A 22481-nucleotide genomic window follows, 5' to 3' on the forward strand; every position below is an offset into this window, starting at 1 on the left:
ATTCTGTAGGTTTTGAGGCTGTGCACGTTTTTTAATCTTACCAGAGGAGACTGGTAGAAAGTAAATAACCAGGAAACACGGAAAATTCATCAGATGTAGTACTGACAATGCACATAACTCAACTGAAGGGCTGACACTGTGAACAGCTATGACCAAGTTCATTCAAGGGTACGCAAGAATATAACTCTTCCACAAATGCAGCCCACTGACTATATAAGACATCATCAGTTGCAAGGCACACTGAAACTTTAGAAATTTTAAAAAATGTGAAAAACAAAAAAACTGTGGTAATAATTAGGGCCTATCTTCTAGAAATTAAGATAATAGAAATTAACATGAATTTTTAGACAATTGATGAGGAAATAAGTTCAATCTCACTTCCTAAACACATAAGATGCCATGTCAGTAAAAACAATTATATGCAGAAACATTTTTCCGTATTTAAAAATGTATATAAAATACATACACAGTTACATATATAGGGTATCATATATAAATGATCTATTACCTGATTGTTTCATTTAGATAGTTCAGAAATCTCTACATGAACACTTTCTCTGTTTAAAAGCTGTATGCTTACTGTTTTTAATACATTCCACTGCATGTGTATTTTACATATAGTACATGTGTTTCATTAGTAGATGTACTATAACAATGTAGTCAATTTGTCATTGTTGAATATTTAGGTTGTTTCCAGCTTCTTACTATCATAAACAAACTGCAATAAACACCTTATAATACCTGCACATTTATCTTATTATTTCCTTGAAGTAGAAATTACTGTTATATATTTCTGTTAGGTTTATTCCAGGTGTCGTATAGTTTTCATCATTATTCTGAATGGGATTTTATTTTCCATTATATATTCTACTGCTAAGTCGCTTCAGTTGTGTCCGACTCTGTGCGACCCCATAGACGGCAGCCCACCACGCTCCCCCGTCCTTGGGATTCTCCAGGCAAGAACACTGGAGTGGTTTGCCATTTCCTTCTCCAATGCATGAAAGTGAAAAGTGAAAGTCAAGTCGCTCAATCATGTCCGACTGTTAGAGACCCCATGGACTGCAGCCCACCGGCTCCTCCATCCATGGGATTTTCCAGCAAGAGTACTGGAGTGGGGTGCCACTGCCTTCTCCATTATATATTCTAACTAGGATACAAAACTGGTATATAAGGGGCCTATAGGAAGTAGATTTATTTTGAGATATCCAAACCTTACTCCTATATCCAAACTTCCTACTGAACTCTCTTATTGATCTTCTTGGAATTTCCAGATCTAAAATCGTGTCAACTACAAATTACAAAAAATGTAAACTTTTCCATCCAATATGCACACACTTTTCACTCTTCTAGCTGCATTAGTTATTAACAGCACTAGCAGAACAACACTGGCAGGGGGGCACTTCTGCCTGGCACAGTAAGAAATACTTATTTCTTCCCACACACCTAATAAGAATGCTGAATTTAACTGAATGTTTTTCAGCCATTCTGAATGCCAACTGAAAAGATGATTGCATGGCATTTTTTAAAGATTTTTTTTTGGAACATTTCAAATGCCTGGAAAAAAACAAAGATTCTATAACGCGAGATTATAGCAAATACTCAGACCTCAGATCTAGCAAGTATTAACATTAAACTATATTCAGTTCAGTTCTCGTGCTGGGGGGATGGGTGTGTGCATGTGTATGTGTGTAGAGAAATCAAACCTTATAGTACAGGAAAGCTACACTCCACCCATACCTCTTCCACCTCCTTAGCTGTTGTTTTATCATTTCCATATATATTTTTACAATTTTGATACATCATAGTCATAACATATTTAGTATCATTTATTTTTAAAACGTATGCACCTTTTTATAACTTTGCTTTTCCCTCTCAACATTAAGTTCATTCCTTTAAACCATTGCCCAATGAGCCACAGTATGAATAAACCATAATTTACATGTCTAGAAAGTTTAGGTATTTTCACTTTGGGTTTAAATTAACGTCATATAACTATTAGTTTCAAAGTCTTAGACTGAATCAAGTATTTTGGCTGTTAATATATGTTACATTAAATACTCACCAATCTTTCAACACTTCTGTAACATTTAGGGTCTTTATAATTTGAGTTCATGAACTGGACGAAACAAATATTCTTAGAACAAAGCTACACCTACCAAAAAAAAAAAAAAAAAAGCAGGATAAAACAAAACAAAACAGGATAACCATTAATGGCAATAGCTAAACACAAATAATTTTAAAAATTAAAAATCTGAACAAAAACCAGAGGCTAGTCTTCATATTTGATGTATGAAACAGCCAACAATTTTTTTTAATCTCAAGAGCACACTAAAAAATGCCTGTAGCTTTAAGAATGGGATCTTGAGAGATGAAGTCTTGGAACATATTTGATAGGTACAAGACAACCTGATCACAGCTCCCTACACCTCCTCTCCCAACTCCTAACTTATAACCTCCAGTAAACCACTATAAAGGAGGAAGAATTTGGCATCATCTGTCTTCTTAATAATGAAATCTAGAAGGCAGTAGAATATCATCTATATACTATGACAGTCAAGTTATTACTTTCCTGTAAAAGATATTTGAGGATACATGAGAACTCAGAAAATACTACAGCCAACAAATGAATAAACCACCACCAAGTTTCCTACCCTTTCTGAATTTTTAAAAATGAATTAATTGCCTACGTATAACACAGTGAAGGCTATTTCTAGAATATCAAAGGATAAATTCCTACTTCTGGGATAGCAAGAAGATGCTTCTCTGTAGTTTTCTCCTTTGCTATAACTTTTACCTTTTACAGGCAGAGACATGAAAAATATTTTCTTATTATAGTTATAAGGCAAACAGTAAGGTTTATTTTGAACCACAAGCTTTTAAAGTCAAAATGACCTTTAATTGCTTAAAATGCTCAAATCTAGAGCATTGTCTTGAATTCCGTTCAGCTTGACAGACGGTTCTTGTACTACACACTATTTTAGGCCCTTGAGAATAAAGTAGGCAGGAAATAGGACAGAACTGCCCTTAGACTACACAAGACTTTGTGTGAATTAGGGAAAAAACACTTTTCCTAGGATGGTGCAGCCCATGGCACACAGCTACCAAAGCACAGACTGGATCTCAGTCTTACTTGCCCACTCCACTGGCCAACCACCAGGGCATCAACTGCTCCATCAAACAAAAGAGTCCTGGAGTGCAGTCTCAAAACGCCTTCCATACCTGCTCCTACTGTATCATCCTTATATTTTTAACTCTAAAATTACAGACGAGGAAATCACCTATCGAACGATGAGCATAAGGAGGTAGTGTATAAATTGCTCTGACTATTGGCACCCTCTAGCCTGGATTACTACAAGATGGAGCCATTTATCTCAGATGCTAAAACGATTCCAGCTAACTCAGGCTGGCTACTAGAAGTGAAAGTTGCCAGAAAACTGGATCCATCTGTTTCTCTTACTGAGAGACATTTCCAGGCCAAGCGGAGGGACTTTTTAATGCTCTTACAAAGCCCCTGACATGGTTTCTTTATCTCCATATTGTACACGGTCCAGCTTGGATATCCATCCAAAATCATAAGCCCACCCACCACAACAATGAGCTGTGTCCTCCTGCACTCATTATTCACAGCTGTACTTTGACTTTAAAAAAAATCACTCAATATTATGCTAGGTGTCCATAAAGTATGGAAATACAGTTTTTTAATAAATTGAAAATGTGCCTTTTAGAACATTACATGTTTTTGCCCCTGTGTAGCTACTTATCTGATGACTATCTTACCTCTTAGGTAACAAGTTCCTTACGGCCAGGGACCCTGTCTTGTTACTTTTTGTACTTTATAGCAAAAATGCCAAATTTCAAATTCATCATCATTACAATTTTCAACTTATAACTATTGTTATAATGTCATAATAAATAAAACTTGCTCCCAACAATATTACTAGAATTTTTATACTCTTAAAATTTTACCATAAATGAAATGAATCCTAGCAAAATGCCTATAATCATATAAATGACCTTTTCAGAAAAACAAGAGGTTTCATTTTCTCTAATTCAGCGACTAGCAAAGTGTAAAATATAAAATAACCAAAAAAAAAGCAAACAAAAAACTGACAGTGTATCAGTTATAACCTCTGGTTTTATGTCATTAGAAATGACATAAGTGTCATCATCAGTATGCCATTTAATTAAACAAACATTTATTGAACAGTTACTATACACCAGCTATTATTTTTGACACAAAAAGAAAAATCCCTTTGCTCATGGATTCTAGTGGGGCAGAGACACAAAAAATAAATGTAATGCCAGTGTAAAACAGAATAAGGATACAGAATGACAGGAAGGCTACTTTAGATAGGGTTGGCAGGGAATGTCTAAAGAGGACATTCTGAGCAAAACCCTGAATGAAGTAACAAAATAGTCCATGTAAGTATCTGGGGAAAAAATATTACAGGGCATTGAGACTAGTGTATATTTGATGCACCAGATACTGAATACAAGAGAAAAAAAGAAGTTAGATATTACTACAGAAGTATGAAAAGTCACTCACTCTTACTTTTCAGGGACTGAAGTAAGATGTAGAAAGAAACAGGGGTGTTCCTCTGGAACGGTCTCTCCCGAACAGTGGAAGTCTCCTTCCTGCCCACCCTCCTTTCCTTGCCTAACCTCCAAAAATTTTTTTTTAAAAAAAGAGAGACTACCAAGTTTTTTTTAAGGCTATGTGAGGAACAGCCCAGATCATTTATACATAAGACTGTTTGGGAGAGAAAGTATAATAAAGTTTACCCTTAGCTCTGTCAAGTCTGACAGGTCTCTTAAGACGCAAGTAAAGGGTATCAGGTAGGCAGCTGGATATACCAAGCGGGTTCAGGTGGGAGGCTGGAACAGGTGAATCAGTTTGGGAGTTATCAGCATGCAGATGCATTTTAATGAGATAATATGGATGAAATAACCCAGAGGAATGCCATCTGAAAGAACTTTCTGCAATGATGGGACTGTGGCTAGTGGCTAGAGTACTCAACGCAGGGCGGGGGCGGGGACCCAGAGAATGAGTGCAAGTGGAGCAGAGAACAGGTTCTAGGACTGAGCCCTGGCGTTTACATCACTGAGTTAGGGAGATGAAGAGATTCCAGCATAGGAGGCCAGGAAGGAACAGCATGTGAGGCAGAAAAAATTCAGGAGCATGGTCCTTCCCAGAAACCAAGTGAGGAAAACCTGAAACAGGAAAGAGTGATCAACTGTGTCAAATACTGCTGAGAGGTTGAGTAAGATGGAAATGGGGAACTGACCATTGGATTTAGCAACACGAAAGTTACTGACAACCCTGTCAAACAGTGTCTTAGTGGAGTGGCAAAGAATGGCGCAGAAATGGAGGCAAGGTGTTAGAAAACCCTTTAGAGGAGTTCTGTCAAAAAGGGTGGCAAGGAAACAGGTGGCAGCTTGAAGGGGACTCAGGATAGGGGAATCGTTTAGTTTTTTAAGAAAAAAAGATATTATGGCATGTTTGTAAGCTATCATAGCATATTCATGTAGCATGTTTCTCCAACAGAAAAAGGAAAACAGATGAAAAGCTACAATGAGGAGATAATACCAGCAACAATGAGGAGGCAAAATAAAGAGGCTCCAATGTGCAAGCAGAAGGAACAGTGCACTTGAGTCAATGGAGTAAGAAGCATGACAGAGTTCACAAGTACAGATGCAGGAAGACTCGTGTATCTGGCAGTAGGAAGACCAAGATTTGGAGGCTTCTATTTTCTCAGTGAAATAAACCACAGGGTAATCCAGCTGAGAGTGAGAAGTGGGAGGTGTTAAAGTGATGAGTGGAACAGTGTCAAAAGCAGCAGCCTCTAAGAGATTTCCCACACGGCTGCAGTAACTAAAATCAAGTTCCGCTGTTCAATAACTGTACCTATACTAGAGCCCAGCTCTCCATGTATCCCCCAAAACAGAATGATAGAACAGATGACGTCAAATGCCTCATGGGATTCTATGTATATTACAGCTGCAGCATTCTCTTGATCTGCACATGTACATCCCTATCAAAAGCAGAAACTGGGTCATCTGCATGAATTAGTTTTAGAGACTCTCCTTAACCTTTCCTGTCCATCTATTTTTCTGTAAACATTTGCAAATCTTTTAAAATGATCTTTAAGAAGCTTTTGTGGAGATAACTTCAAACTCACTAAAGTCTATGGAATCTACATTCTTTTTTATAATTTTGGAAGTTTATTCCTCACAATCTTCTAAAAGTTTTCAAATTCACTGTAATAACTCAAAGATTACCAGTTGAGCAATGACATTAACAAATTTTCTCAGAATCTGAACCTGAGGTGTGAATTCATTTAGAACAACCAGAGGTTCTGGTACAATCTCCTTCTCAATCTTGGGCTTACATTTTCTCCTATTATTCTTCTTACTTCTACCCTTATTAATCTGTGTATAGATCATTCTTCATGTTAGAGAAGATGCAAAGAAAACAGAAATTGAGAAGTTGCATTTATTCTCTGTCTCTGATCATAGAGTTGGTTTGTTTAAAAGAAGAATCCATTATTTGCTTGTTATTTTCATGTTCTATATATAAAATGTAAAGGTCAGTTTTGACATTTTAAAAATCTTAGCTCATTATTCTCAGAGGGTTGTGTTCCTCTTTTATATATAAATAATTTTGTTTTTGTTATTTGTTTCTCTTTCCTTGTCCTGCACATGTTATTTCAAAATGTGAGTTCATTTGGCCACATTGCCTCTACTTTTCCTTCACAAATTATTTCCAACTGTTCAATAAAGCCTCTGTCTATGGACATCTTACAACCACTTTCCCTTCTAGAAACTACATATGGCACCTTACCTATCTTTTCTTTGCTATTTAGGAACTCTGTATCTCCAATTCTCTATATTCCAGCTTTGCTTCAAGTCTTCTTTCTGTTTATTATTTATTCACTTACCTATCACTTACTAAACACCTGCTTTGTGCCAGGCACCAAGAGCACAAGTGGGAAAGCAGTCCCAGTCTCTGCCCACCCCCAGGAAGATCACATTATGTGGTAAAGGCAAACCAATACACAGGGCACTGTGTACTGGTAAGAAGTACTGAACCCAATCTGAGTGGTCAGGGAAGCCTCATGAACGAGATAATTTTGAAAAAAGTTGAACAGGTAAAGGGAGAAAAGGAGAGAAGAAAGGCATTCCAGACAGGAAGAGAGGCTCAAGTCAAGTCCCCAGAACAATTACAGTAAGTTTGGTATCAAAAAGCAAAATGGGAAGCAGGAAAACAAGGATGGAGAGAATAGTGATCAAAGATAAATAAAAGGATTTCCTGGGGTGCTGGCTGAAACCTGTGAATTTCTGATGTGATCAATTTTCTCAAACGTTTCAGATTCTCCAGGATTCAGCTGCTTGGATCTCATAATAGAGAATACAGACTGTATCACTGATCTTGAAATGAGGGTTCTGGTGAGTGGAGGCAGCAGAAGCATAAGAGGAAGGAATCAGGGGTACAGGTGAAAGAATAATTCGTATGGTCAAAAACGGGTTACAAGCTGGGTAGAGAAAAGAAAAAGGCCAGACACATGTTGCCACACAAAGAGGAAATTCAGGTACTCAATCTCTATGAGACAGAACAGAGAATGTAGCAAGGAAGATATGGGAATTTATAGATTTCTGAATCAAACAGTTCCAGATGATGACAACATCCAGAGTGTGACTCTGCATGTCAGTGTTGGAGGGGAAGTGAAAGGTCACTATAGTTGAGTAATCATGAAGTTAGTTTTCTGGACATTAGCTCTTCCCATTATGTTCACTAACAAAGCCCTCACAGAGGGTCAAAATTAGGCTCAGAGTATCAGCTCCCCGAGTATTTCCTTTACCTTCTGGAAATGCAATGGTCAATAAAATGAGCTTTGCTTTTACTGAGTGAGACCTCCCATAGACATTTTAGGAAGGCTGACTTTGATATTTTAGCTCTGATCTGGTTCTGGTTCTGGCTCTGCCACAACCTATTATCCAAAAGATCACAGAATTATGCTATCATCCTCAGTACAATGTATTTTTCAAACATTCACCTTCGTGAAATATGGTAGGGCTACTACACCTGCCCCTACACCAAGTCATGACTACATATTCTTAACTTTTAGGCATTTTTAAAATATATTATTGATTCTATGCTTTAAGCAGTGCTACTGATGATACTACATTTACCACAGAAGACAAAATCTCAACAATATGGCAAAAAGTTCTCCAGTGGTCACTAAGTTTCCTCCTCAAGAACTATTAAATAATGAGTGGTCTTGGTGATAAGGAGGACAGAGTCTACTGTGCTACAATTCACTTTTTCACTAATTCATTAATTCAACCAATATTTATTACTTAATAAATATTTCAATAAATGTGTACTAGTCTGTTTTTGCTAGTTTCTGAATCTGTTCTGAACAGTCAAATTATTAGTATTATAACAATGGTGAAAACAAAGGCGGGAGATTTGGAATCAAACAATTACTGTCCAGTCACACAGAGCTCTATGTGTGAAGTTTGGCCTCCTCCCCATAAAATGTCCACGGAGTTGCTATGTGGATCTTCAGAGATTATATGACATCGGTAAGCATTTTCGGAGAAAGCAATGGCACTCCACTCCAGTACTCTTGCCTGGAAAATCCCATGGACGGAGGAGCCTGGTAGGCTGCAATTCATGGGGTCGCTAAGAGTCGGGCACGACTGAGCGACTTCACTTTCACTTTTCACTTTCATGCATTGGAGAAGGAAATGGCAACCCACTCCAGTGTTCTTGCCTGGAGAATCCCAGGGACAGAGAAGCCTGGTGGTGGGCTGCCGTCTATGGGGTTGCACAGAGTCAGACACGACTGAAGCGACTTAGCAGCAGCAGCAGCAGCAGCAGCAAGCATTTTTGGTAAATGTTTTATGCAATTCAATTTTAAATGCTTCTGTTAGGTCCATACCATTTCTGTCCTTTATCGAGCCCATCTTTGCATGAAATGTTGCCTTGATATCTCTAATTTTCTTCAAGAGATCTCTGGTCTTTCCCATTCTGTTGTTTTCCTCTATTTCTTTGCATTGATCGCTGAGGAAGGCTTTCTTATCTCTTCTTGCTATTCTTTGGAACTCTGCATTCAGATGCTTATATCTTTCCTTTTCTCCTTTGCTTTTTGCTTCCCTTCTTTTCACAGCTATTTGTAAGGCCTCCTTAGACAGCCATTTTGCTTTCTTGCATTTCTTTTTCTTGGGGGTGGTCTTGATCCTTGTCTCCTGTACAATGTCATGAACCTCCGTCCAGAGTTTATCAGGCACTCTGTCTATCAGATCTAGTCCCTTAAATCTATTTGGCACTTCCACTATATAATCATAGGGGATTTGATTTAGGTCATACCTGAATGGTCTAGTGGTTTCCCCCACTTCCTTCAATTTAAGTCTGAATTTGGCAATAAGGAGTTCATGATCTGAGCCACAGTCAGCTCCAGTCTTGTTTTTGCTGACTGTATAGAGCTTCTCCATCTTTGATTGCAAAGAATATAATCAATCTGATTTTGGTGTTGACCATCTGGTGATCTCCATCTGTAGAGTCTTATGTTGCTGGAAGACGGTGTTTGCTATGACCAGTGCATTCTCTTGGCAAAAGGACAGAAATGGTATGGACCAAACAGAAACAGAAGATATTAAGAAGAGGTGGCACGAATACACAGAACTATACAAAAAAGATCTTCATGAACCCAGATAACCATGATGGTCTGATCACTCACCCAGAGCCAGACATCCTGGAACAAACAAAGCTAGTAGAGGTGATGGAATTCCAGTTGAGCTATTTCAAATCCTAAAAGATGATGCTGTGAAAGTGCTGCACTCAATATGCCAGCAAATTTGGAAAACTCAGCAGTGGCCACAAGACTGGAAAAGGTCAGTTTTCATTCCAATCCCAAAGAAAGGCAATGCCAAAGAATGCTCAAACTACCACACAATGGCACTCATCTCACACGCTAGTAAAGTAATGCTCAAAATTCTCCAAGACAGGCTTCAGCAATACGTGAATCATGAACTTCCAGATGTTCAAGCTGTTTTTAGAAAAGGCAGAGGAGCCAGAGATCAAACTGCCAATATCTGCTGGATCATTGAAAAAGCAAGAGAGTTCCAGAAAAACATCTATTTCTGCTTTATTGACTATGCCAAAGCCTTTGATTGTGTGGATCAAAATAAACTGTGGAAAATTCTGAAAGAGATGAGAATACCAGACCACCCGACCTGCCTCTTGAGAAACCTGTACACAGGTCAGGAAGCAACAGTTAGAACTGGACATGGAACAACACACTGGTTCCAAATAGGAAAAGGAGAACGTCAAGGCTGTATACTGTCACCCTGCTTATTTAACTTATATGCAGAGTACATCATGAGAAACTCTGGGCTGGAGGAAGCACAAGCTGGAATCAAGATTGCCGGGAGAAATATCAATAACCTCAGATATGCAGATGACACCACCCTTATGGCAGAAAATGAAGAGGAACTAAACAGCCTCTTGATGAAAGTGAAAGTGGAGAGTGAAAAAGTGGGCTTAAAGCTCAATATTCAGAAAACAAAGACCATGGCATCTGGTCCCATAACTTCAGGGCAAACAGATGGGGAAACAGTGACAGACTTTATTTTTTTGGGCTCCAAAATCACTGCAGATGGTGATTGCAGCCATGAAATTAAAAGACACTTACTCCTTGGAAGGAAAGTTATGACCAGCCTAGATAGCATATTGAAAAGCAGAGACATTACTTTGCCAACAAAGTTCCATCTAGTCAAGGCTATGGTTTTTACAGTAGTCATGTATAGATGTAAGAGTTGAACTCTAAAGAAATCTGAGCACCAAAAAATTGATGCTTTTGAACTGTGGTGTTGGAGAAGACTCTTGAGAGTCCCTTGGACTGCAAGGAGATCCAATCAGTCCATCCTAAAGGAAATCAGTTCTGAATATTCATTGGAAGGACTAATGTTGAAGCTGAAACTCTAATATTTTGGCCACATGATGCAAAGAGCTGACTCATTGGAAAAGACCCTGATGCTGGGAAAGATTGAGGGCGGGAGGAGAAGGGGCGACAGTGGATGAGATGGCAGCACCGACTCAATGGACATGAGTTTGGGTAAACTCGGGGAGTTGGTGATAGGCAGGCAGGCCTGGCGTGCTGCAGTTTATGGGGTCGGAAAGAGTGGACTGGACTGAGTGACTGAACTGATTTTAAATGCTTGACACCAGCTTAACATGTTCCAACAGAGAGTGCCATCTAGAGGAAGAAAAGATCACTACACTCTTTCCTCAGACCAGTTTGCAGAAAAATTAAGGGTATGCATATGGCTTCCGCAATATGTGAACCATGAACTTCCTGATGTTCAAGCTGGTTTTAGAAAAGGCAGAGGAACCAGAGATCAAATTGCCAACATCTGCTGGATCACGGAAAAAGCAAGAGAGTTCCAGAAAAACATCAATTTCTGCTTTATTGACTATGCCAAAGCCTTTGACTGTGTGGATCACAATAAACTGTGGAAAATTCTGAAAGAGATGGGAATACCAGACCACCTGATCTGCCTCTTGAGAAATTCGTATTCACGTGAGGAAGCAACGGTTAGAAATAGACATGGAACAACAGACTAGTTCCAAATAGGAAAAGGAGTACGTAAAGGCTGTATATTGCCACCCTGCTTATTTAACTTATATGCAGAGTACATCATGAGAAACGCTGGGCTGGAGGAAGCACAAGCTGGAACCAAGATTGCCAGGAGAAATATCAATAACCTCAGATATGCAGATGACACTACCCTTATGGCAGAAAGTGAAGAGGAACTAAAAAGCCTCTTGATGAAAGTGAAAGTGGAGAGTGAAAAAGTGGGCTTAAAGCTCAACATTCAGAAAACGAAGATCATGGCATCTGGTCCACCACTTCATGGGAAATAGATGGGGAAACAGTGGAAACAGTGTCAGACTTTATTTTTCTGGGCTCCAAAATCACTGCAGATGGTGACTGCAGCCATGAAATTAAAAGACACTTACTCCTTGGAAGGAAAGTTATGACCAACCTAGATAGCATATTCAAAAGCAGAGACATTACTTTGCCAACAAAAGTTCGTCTAGTCAAGGCTATGGTTTTTCCTGTGGTCATGTATGGATGTGAGAGTTGGACTGTGAAGAAAGCTGAGCACCAAAGAATTGATGCCTTTGAACTGTGGTGTTGGAGAAGACTCTTGAGAGTCCCTTGGACTGTAAGGAGATCCAACCAGTCCATTCTGAAGGAGATCAGCCCTGGGATTTCTTTGGAAGGAATGATTCTAAAGCTGAGACTCCAGTACTTTGGCCACCTCATGTGAAGTGTTGACTCATTGGAAAAGACTCTGATGCTGGGAGGGATTGGGGGCAGGAGGAGAAGGGGACGACAGAGGATGAGATGGCTGGATGGCATCACTGACTCGATGGACGTGAGTCTCAGTGAACTCCGGGAGCTGGTGACGGACAGGGAGGCCTGGTGTGCTGCAATTCATGCAGTCGCAAAGAGTCGGACACAATTGAGCGACTGATCTGATCTGATCTGATCTGATGATGGAGTTTCCAAGGAAACACTGAAAATAAAAGCAGAAAGTATCTGCATTTTTTGCCTTTTCCTTGTCTTGTGACTTCTACAGTAAACAAGAAGAAAAAGAAAACTAACAAGAAAAAATGTTATGATAATGAACTTTATTCTTATGGCCTGATTAAAAAGCATACTTTTCCTCATCTAACAGCATCATCTAAAGGACTCAATTCTTAATTTTTCATTGAACACCAAAATTTCTGGTAAATTGTCTTTTAAAATAATATTGGATTGGCCAAAAAGTTCATTTGCCTTTTTTTGCATGATGTTATGGGAAAATGCAAATGAACTTTTTGACCAACCCAGTATTAGGTACATACTTACTAAATCTGCTACTTACAGTAGTATTAGAGAAATTATAATCACAAAGAATATTTTTCAGAAATGTATTAGGTACCAAAAAATAGAAGACTACTAAAAATCATAGGATTATTGTGAGACTTACACAAAAATTACACAAAATAATTAGTACTCAGTGAATTCTTACTCAATCAGAATCTGTTGCAATTTGAAGCAGCTTTCATGAAAATAAGGGTTGTTCACATGAACTCTTAACTATGCTAAATCCCATTTCTTCACAGAGTTTAGTATATATTGATTATAAACTGATTTATGACTTTGCCAAAGATCTCACAGATTCTTTGCAAAATATCACTAAAGATCAAAAAAACTTGAGGAAAAAATGATAACACTATTTTTATCATTTCGTGCAGTTACAAATGGCAGAAACTTTCCACTTCATACTCTCCAACCCCACATTCTATAGGTGACAATAATGAAAGCCAGCATTTCAAGGTCCTATGACAATTGTCTTGGGAGTTATATTATATTTTTAGAGCTAATTAACTGGAACTAAAATAACGACATTTAGAAGACACAGCTTTTTTTCTGTCAGGTCAATTAAAAATCAATGGGTAAGGAAGTTTCCTTAACACTGTCTCTAAACGTTGCCCAGAATGTTGCCCAGAATCTTTACTCAAAGTTCACTAGTCTGCAATCTGTACACCTGCAAACAAGATTCAAAAATCTCCCCCTACACAATTTTGTAACCATAGCACAGAGCCAAACATACAAGAGATTTGGATGGGGGAAGGGAGAAGATACTAGGAAATGATCTTGTTCAGATAATACAATTCTCTTTAAAGAATCAGCTAGATAAGACATATCGGTTGAGTTAAATTATACAACATCTAAGAAGCAAATATCTGCTAACCTAGGCTTTACCTTGTAAATGTTTGGTCATACTAGATATATTAAATAATAGCTATCAGAGTGATTCCCAACTACAGACTTAAGACAGAAAGTTTACGATGATATTATTTACATACCAAATTTTTTTCTTCTTACAAATAGCTTACTTGCTTTTATTCTAATTGAAGTATAGTTGATTTATAATAATATTACATTAGTTTCAGGTGTACAACATAGTGATTTAATATTTTTATAAATTATCTTCCATTTAAAGTTACTACAAACTAATGGCTATATTGTCCCGTGTTGTACAATATAGTCTTGTTGCTTATCCATTTATTATCTATATTTATTAATATAAGCATCTTTACAACCTATGTTATAGTGGAAAATAAATATTCTCTTGAGAAAATTGAAGTAAAATTTGATAGTCATTGAATATGAAAAAGTAAAACATATTTCATAGGCTTATTTTTACAAAATCCTTGGAATTTAAAATGAGAATTAAAGGGTGTGACACTTCAACAAAGTTCTAAATTAAATAGCTGAATCGGAGATCCATAAAAACTACCTTACTGCTGCTGCTGCTAAGTTGCTTCAGTCGTGTCCAACTCTGTGCGACCCCATAGATGGCAGCCCACCAGGCTCCCCTGTCCCTTGGATTCTCTAGGCAAGAACACTGGAGTGGGTTGCCATGTCCTTCTCCAATGCAGGAAAGTGAAAAGTGAAAGTGAAGTCCCTCAGTCGTGCCCGACTCTTAGCGACCCCATGGACTGCAGCCTACCAGGCTCCTCCGTCCATGGATTTTCCAGGCAAGAGTACTGGAGTGGGGTGCCATTGCCTTCTCTGAAAAACTACCTTAGTGATAATATAAACCTTTTTTGCAAGATAAATCACAATCCCATAATTACTGATAATTCACCATACTTGAGGATGATGTTCAACTTCCATTTAATGATTAACTTCAAGAGAAATTATGACAGTTGTTTCAGATTATAGCTGTTGTTTAGAGCTCAGGTGCTTCTTGACAAATATTGAACTTGATTTTCCGAATTCTGCATGAAAGAATATCTGGTTCACAGTCAGGATGTCACACATTCTTATGAAGTTTAGACTGGTCTCCAGCTCCTTGAATACTAATGTGGTATTCATGGGAAGAAAAAAAATGTCATTAAAGCTTTGAACTCTGGACCCTAAGGATTCTGAGTAACTACCCCAGTCCCCCTGGGGAACTGAACTGACAGTTCCAATTCAGATGGCTAACAACACATTTGTCATGCCCCCAACCCAGTTCCCTGTCAAGCAAGGGGAGAAGGTGTTCCCACACATCCAAGTCATTTGGGGTGGCCCTGATGATCAAGGAAAGGGCTCCAAAAGTAGGGTAGCACATGTGAGGCAAACCCTAAGGCCAGTTAAGCTTGATGATGTTAACACCAGAACTTCCCCAAACCTTCTTCCCAGGGTTCTCTCACAATGCCACTTTCACGGACACTGTAGTTTAAACAACCTAGAGAAGAGCCTTATAGATATAAATACCTCATATAACATTGTCTGCAAAGGCAAATCGTTTACAGTCTGGATAACTATCTTAACAGAGCCCACTCTAATACTCTTGCCTGGAAAAAATCCCATGGATAGAGGAGCCTGGTGGGCTGCAGTCCATGGGGTCGCTGAGAGTCGGACACGACTGAGCGACTTCACTTTCACTCTTCACTTTCATGCACTGGAGAAGGAAATGGCAACCCACTCCAGTGTTCTTGCCTGGAGAATCACAGGGATGGTAGAGCCTGGTGGGCTGCCATCTATGGGGTCGCACAGAGTCGGACACAACTGAAGCGACTTAGCAGCAGCAGCAGCAGTATCTCCCTCAAAATTTTACATTAATAGATAAGAACCCTAAGACAGATGGAGGTTAAGAGATTTCCCAAAAGTCACAGGGCTTTACATCTTCAGATTCCTATCCAATGTTCTTCCTAATACGGCATTAAATTTTTGAGAAATGTGGCATAGCCAAACCAAAAAAGAATCTGCCTGCAATGCAGGAGACCTAGGTTTAATCCCTGGATCAGGAAGATCCCCTGGAGAAGGGAAAGGCTACCCACTCCAGTATTCTTGCCTGGAGAATTTCATGGACTGAAGAGCCTGGCAGGCTATAGCCCATAGGGTCACAAAGAATCGGACATGACTTAGTGATTAACACTTTCACAGCCAAACTATATCTTTTAGAATATTACCTGTCAGCACATTCTAGTGATTGGGTCTGGCACTAAGTGTAACTATAATTAGGCAGTAATCATGCCTATCTGCCCTCCAGGCAATATATCCTGCCATCCTAAACTTCTCAAGGTCTTCTACAGGTTCATGTTATCATTTTCCATGTTTCCTCACGTCTCATTCACATCAAGAAGTGAACTGAAAAAAAGAAAATTCTGCTCCTCCTGGAAAGAAGTATTTATATTTTAACAACAAGTAACACCTTCCGCTCTAATGGGGATTGCAACATAAGAGGGATAAAAGTTGACTGGCTCTGACCTAGTGTTCCATATTAAATTATCAGATCAGCTCAGTCGCTCAGTCGTGTCCGACTCTTTGCGACCTCATGAATCGCAGCACGCCAGGCCTCCCTGTCCATCACCAACTCCCGGAGTTCACTCAGACTCACGTCCATCGAGTCAGTGATGCCATCCAGCCATCTCATCCTCTGTCGTTTCCTTCTCCTCCTGCCCCCAATCCCTCCCAGCATCAGAGTCTTTTCCAATGAGTCAACTCTTTGCATGAGGTGGCCAAAGTACTGGAGTTTCAGGTTTAGCATCATTCCTTCCAAAGAAATCCCAGGGCTGATCTCCTTCAGAATGGACTGGTTGGATCTCCTTGCAGTCCAAGGGACTCTCAAGAGTCTTCTCCAACACCACAATTCAAAGGCATCAATTCTTCGGCGCTCAGCCTTCTTCATAGTCCAACTCTCACATCCATACATGACCACAGGAAAAACCATAGCCTTGACTAGACGAACCTTTGTTGGCAAAGTAATGTCTCTTCTTTTGAATATGCTATCTAGGTTGGTCATAGCTTTCCTTCCAAGGAGTAAGCGTCTTTTAATTTCATGGCTGCAGTCGCCACCTGCAGTAATTTTGGAGCCCAGAAAAATAAAGTCTGACACTGTTTCCACTGTTTCCCCATCTATTTCCCATGAAGTGGTGGACCAGATGCCATGATCTTCGTTTTCTGAATGTTGAGCTTTAAGCCCACTTTTTCACTCTCCACTTGCACTTTCATCAAGAGGCTTTTGAGTTCCTCTTCACTTTCTGCCATATATAGAACTATATAATAACCCTTAACTAGTAAATGTGGAGGAAAATTTGATTGGCTCAGAAAGGAGAGGTCATCCTGGCTCCTTGTACAAAAACGTGGCCAGGAAATAAGGAACCCAAGCACAGTGTAGCAAGGCAGAATTTTAAAGGAAATTCCAAGAAAGTCACACCCAAGTGTATCACACTAAAGCCCTTCAAAAAGCAGTTCGTTTTCTCTAAAACAAACTGGACAAGCAGATAACTCAAAAGATTATCTGTATTTGATCCTGGGCACCATAAAAGAATGGAAATTTTGAGACATTGTGGCTGCACCAAAAGGAACGATGAAGGCCCGTCAACTAAATCATCTCTCTGGGCTGTACATTCCTACTGGGAATAATTTTGCTAGAAGTTTTACACTGAATAGCTCATCCATCTCCGTAACAGATCTCTAGATTTTTACAGAATGATAATGATGGTGATACACCTAATACCTACCATGTTTAATTACTACACACTGGGCACTTCCATAAGCACTCTATTGGAGTGGTTGGTTTAATCCTCATAACAGTCTTTAACTACAAATATACCCTTATTTGTCACATGTTGGAAATTGAAGCACAGTGAGGTTAGGTAACTGTTCAAGGTCACAGAGCTACAAGTATCAGACGCAGGATTCAGAACCAGGCAGTCTCTCTGTATTCTATCAAATTTCTCTTCTTCAAAACAAACACTGACTGACTCCTCCCTCCAACAAATCAGCTCTTCCTTCCTCATTCCTGTTTCAGTTAATGGCCTCTACCCAGCCACTCAAGAGAAAAAGAAAGAATAGCACTTCATCTGGGTAGTCAATTCTTCCTCTTGACAGCTGGCTGGTTCACCTCTGCATCTCCTACTCGCTAATTCTGTGACCTTAGACTTGATTTCCTCTAAGTCTCAGTTTCTTATCTATAAAACTGAGTTCCTAAGAGCACCTCGAGTTGTTGTGAATGTTAAAACTAAATGAGATAGCACTCTGCCTGGCAGACTGTCAAAAGATCAATAATTGTTAGCTGTTATGATCATCACCTTGAATCTGGTCCTTGCCCTCTCATCTTATGACGAAGCATTCTCCGGTCCTCATCTCTCTCACTTGCAATACCAACAACCTCTTAATTGGTCACTTTTCCTGGTGCATTTCCATTCAGTTCAAATTCTACAACTGCTAAAAATGTCAGCCACATTCCTTAAAATAATAAATGGTACTTCAATTCCTAGGGAATAAGATCCTAATTCCTTATTATCATGCTATGGAATTCCCTCCGCTAACTTTTGTTTTTAATCTCTCAACACATCTCAAAACACAATGTACCATGCCATAATTCCTCCTAAAGGTTCTCAACATTATTTCACTTTTTTTTTTTTTTTTAAATCATGTTGCTGCTGCTACGAAATTCCCACTAACTACCAATTACTTTTCTAAATGCCTGTATCTTAGGACTCACTACATTGTATTATGGGATTACACTGTTTCTTTCAAAGCTAGATTATATTTTATCAAGGGAAATCAGGTCTTATTTGTTTAAAAATAAGTCAAATAGTAAGAGGTCAATAAATAGAAACCAATTCATTTAATACTAACTTTGACAGTAAACATTTTGTTACTCAAATTCCTTTATGAAATATTCCCACACCTAAAGCACTGAGAAATAAACAGGCACATTTACAGGAGCCTTTCTCCATACCACGCAAGAACTTAATGTATTAAGGAAAGTGCTACAGAAACACCTAAAAACCTTTACTAATATTTAGATTAGAAACAAAAAACTTCAGCAATAAAAGCGTAGATGTTTATTCTTCCTATGTTAAAGAGTATGATTCGGAGTTTACAGTTTCAAAGTTCTTTAAAATCAACAGTAGACATGGTGGTTTTCCATACCTCCTAAAGAAACACACACAAAAAAAATCCTGGAGCCTTATGCTAAATGTGAAACAAAAACAGTAAAAAATAATTTATAGAGTAACATCATAATGATGAACAGTTTTTAACATATATATTGTATAAGGTAAAGGGCCTGCAAAATAAGTTTCAAAAATACTGAACACAGGTATTGACAAGCTTGAAAGACTTCTTGCAAATGTAGATTGTTCTAGTTTCCTCATTCCTCTAATTCTTACAGACACAATGAAAATTAGCTTCCCTTCTAAAGAAAAAAATTCAGCTGAGGCAATTATAGACAAATGTGTTTACTATTACAGAAGAGTTCACAGCAAGAAAAACAACAGTAAGACCAAACTGAGATCTGGTTGCTTCATCTGCTGTTCTCTAACCATTCATGAGGATGGACAAGATAGTAGGAGAGAAGGGCACAGGGACTGGGAGTGATCAAGAACAGAAGTAAAACAGAAATACATATTAAACAGTTTCTGAGATAATGCATTTCAGATTCAACCTACACTTTATATTGTTTTTCAACCACACTGGTATCATTACAATCTAGTTTCTATCACTGTGATCTGCATGTAGACATGTGCAAAGAAAAAGGGTTAAAGTTACACATGAACTACATACTAGAAACCAAACACCATTGTTTTCCATGTTGTATAAGGCATCTTTTAGCTATGGGATTACATTTTTTAAGTGTATTAAAATATTCAAGAATTTGGTGGTATAAGAGAAAGAATACTAGACTAAAAGTCAAAACACTTTCAGTTTTCTGTTTTGCGTCAAATTCTTTGGGATCTCAGGCAAAGTGCTTTTCTGATCCCCATTCTTCTTATACATATTCAAACAAAGACACAAGTAGATGATCTCTAAGTATTTTTTAGGCTATGGACTTTCGTTAACAGTACAATAGTCAGAAAAAGTAATACTGTAATGCTTGTGAACTGTGGTGTTGGAGAAGACTCTTGAGAGTCCCTTGGACTGCAAGGAGATCCAACCAGTCCATTCTGAAGGAGATCGGTCCTGGGTGTTCTTTGGAAGGACTGATGCTAAAGCTGAAACTCCAATACTTTGGCTACCTCATGCGAAGAGCTAATTTATTGGAAAAGACTCTGATGCTTGGAGGGATTGGGGGCAGGAGGAGAAGGGGATGACAGAGGATGGGATGGCTAGATGGCATCACTGACTCAATGGACACGAGTTTGGGTGAACTCCGGGAGTTGGTGACGGACAGGGAGGCCTGGCGTGCTGCAATTCATGGGGTCGCAAAGAACTGGACACGACTGAGCAACTGAACTGAACTGAATAGTCATATAGTAACTGTAAGCATCAAGATTAAGATTAAAATTACACATTCTAAATGTTTCTTTAAACTGCGCATCATTAGGTTTTGTCAAAACCAGAGATTCTATTAAAAAAAAAATAAGATGTAGAGAAAATAAATACATTTCAGTAATATGGAATGTATGACTTTAGAAATAGACTCCAAAATTTTTAAATAAAGCTAACAGAGAAAAGCAGGAACAGTTATCAGCATTACTGTCTTTGGAATCATCGTTAATAGGAAATCCAGAAAATGGCAAAGGATTTTAATCTTTAATAGACTAAAAGAAAAGTCATAGTGTATTAAAGGTTCAGATAAGTAAATATCAAAAAGTAGTGTAAGAGTGAGCTGACAAATATAAACAGCTGCCCTACAAGTCACACCAGCAAAATTTCCTCTTACCACTGGCCAGGATACACTGATTTTTGCACTTCAATGAACGAATATTCAGAAGACGTAACAATGAATGCATTTTATGAACTGACTAATGTTCTCCTTGCCTTTCAAATAAAGTACATAGTTATAATAATTGAGGAACCCATTCTCACCATTGTTTTAATTTTACACTCATCTAAACTTTGTATAATAATTATGTTGTTGAAAAAATATTTATGCAATTAGGGCTTCCCTGGTAGCTCAGACAGTAAAACGTCTGCCTACAATGCGGGAGACCCGGGTTCGATCCCTGGGTCGGGAAGTTCCCCTGGAGAAGGAAATGGCAACCCACTCCAGTACTCTTGCCTGGAAAATCCCATGGATGGAGGAGCCTGGTAGGCTACAGTCCAATGGGGTCCCAAAGAGTCAGACACAACTGAGTGACTTCACTTCACTTCACTTCATGATTATTACTCTTCAACCTAAGGAACCAAGACAAGTGAACTACAAAACTAGTAAGAATTCCACTGCAGCAAATTACATTTTGATCAGAACAAATTTAAAGAGGGAAGAAAAAAATTAACATACTATTATTGCTCTTTACATGTTCATAACAGAAAACATGTATATAGATATGAATTCACTTTTGTTAAATAGAAATTACCAAAACCAGTGAATTCAGCCAAGAATCAAATGTAATCACAATAGAAAACAAATATACTTAACCAGAAAATATTTCCAATGTACAAACACAGTTAACTTTTAAAAAAGCTAGTAAGTGAGAATTATAAGAACAAATCCATAGAAAATAGCAAATCCATTCTAATAACAACCTTGGAGATGGAACATGGTTCTATTATTCCACAAAAACACAGGATTAAAAGTAGAGGGGGAAAAAAACAGAAACCTAGAGTTAATCCACAACCTAGATGTCACTTTCCAATATTTCATCCAAATTAGGAATTCCCTCCTTTCTATAAACACTCTCCACCCATTTCAGTTTCTGACAAATTATGGTTATTATGAAGTTTGTCTTCCTTGATCTAAAATATTTCTTTCTCTCACTTTCACTCTTCTGATTACTACAAAATTACTGACTAGACATTATTAGGAGGCACTGCTAGCACTTCCATTTTCTTCTCAGTTTTTAACCCTTCATCTCCATTGGCTTTTTCTCTATGTTTATAAAGAAAGAAAGAAAAAAAGCCTGTTGACACCTTCCTCTTTCAAGATTACTCAAGGGTAATCTGCACTGGAAGTAGTCTTTTCACCTCCCCGCCCGCCCCCCCCCCCCCCAGCCCCCTGCCACACACACATACTCTGTGCACAGCAGCTTGGATTTTGCACATACCACTCTACTGAAACTATTCAAGTCAAGACCAACAATAAACTTCTAACTGCCAGACTCAGTCCAACGGATATCCTTGTCTCGTTTGACCTCTCTGAGGAACATGAGGCATCAGTCAGTGAGTCAGTTCAGTCACTCAGTCGTGTCTGACTCTTTGCAATCTCATGGACTGCAGCACGCCAGGCCTCCCTGTCCATCACCAACTCCCAGAGCTTGCTCAAACTCATGTCCATTGAGTTGGTAATGCCATCCAACCATTTCATCCTCTGTCATCCCCCTTTCCTCCTGCCTTCAGTCTTTCCCAACATCAGGGTCTTTTCAATAAGGCATATGAGATTATTAATCACTCATTCTTAAATTTCTCTTGTCTCTTGACATGTGTGTGTTCATGCTAAGTTGCTTTAGTCATGTCTGATTCTTTGTGACCCCA

General features: G+C 38.7%; 1 protein-coding gene across 17 annotated transcripts in view; it reads right to left on the minus strand.

Annotated features, from left to right (window-relative positions):
* LYST (lysosomal trafficking regulator) overlaps positions 1–22481 on the minus strand; it is a 176359-nt gene that overhangs the window by 146097 nt on the left and 7781 nt on the right. For 9 of the 17 annotated variants that reach the window (XM_061404900.1, XM_061404898.1, XM_061404896.1 and 6 more), the window contains exons 1-2: positions 14718–14926; positions 2063–2152 (exon numbers count right to left, since the gene is read on the minus strand). The exons of 2 other annotated variants lie outside the window; for them this stretch is intronic. The gene's annotated coding sequence lies outside the window, so the exon portion shown is untranslated. Of the gene's footprint in view, positions 1–2062; positions 2153–8945; positions 9299–9373; positions 10619–14712; positions 14927–22481 lie in introns of those variants that run through there. 6 more of the 17 variants (XM_061404887.1, XM_061404890.1, XM_061404888.1 and 3 more) reach the window with 4 other exon arrangements.

The sequence above is a fragment of the Bos javanicus genome, chromosome 28 (assembly GCF_032452875.1).
Source record: "Bos javanicus breed banteng chromosome 28, ARS-OSU_banteng_1.0, whole genome shotgun sequence".
Taxonomy (NCBI): Eukaryota; Metazoa; Chordata; class Mammalia; order Artiodactyla; family Bovidae; genus Bos; species Bos javanicus.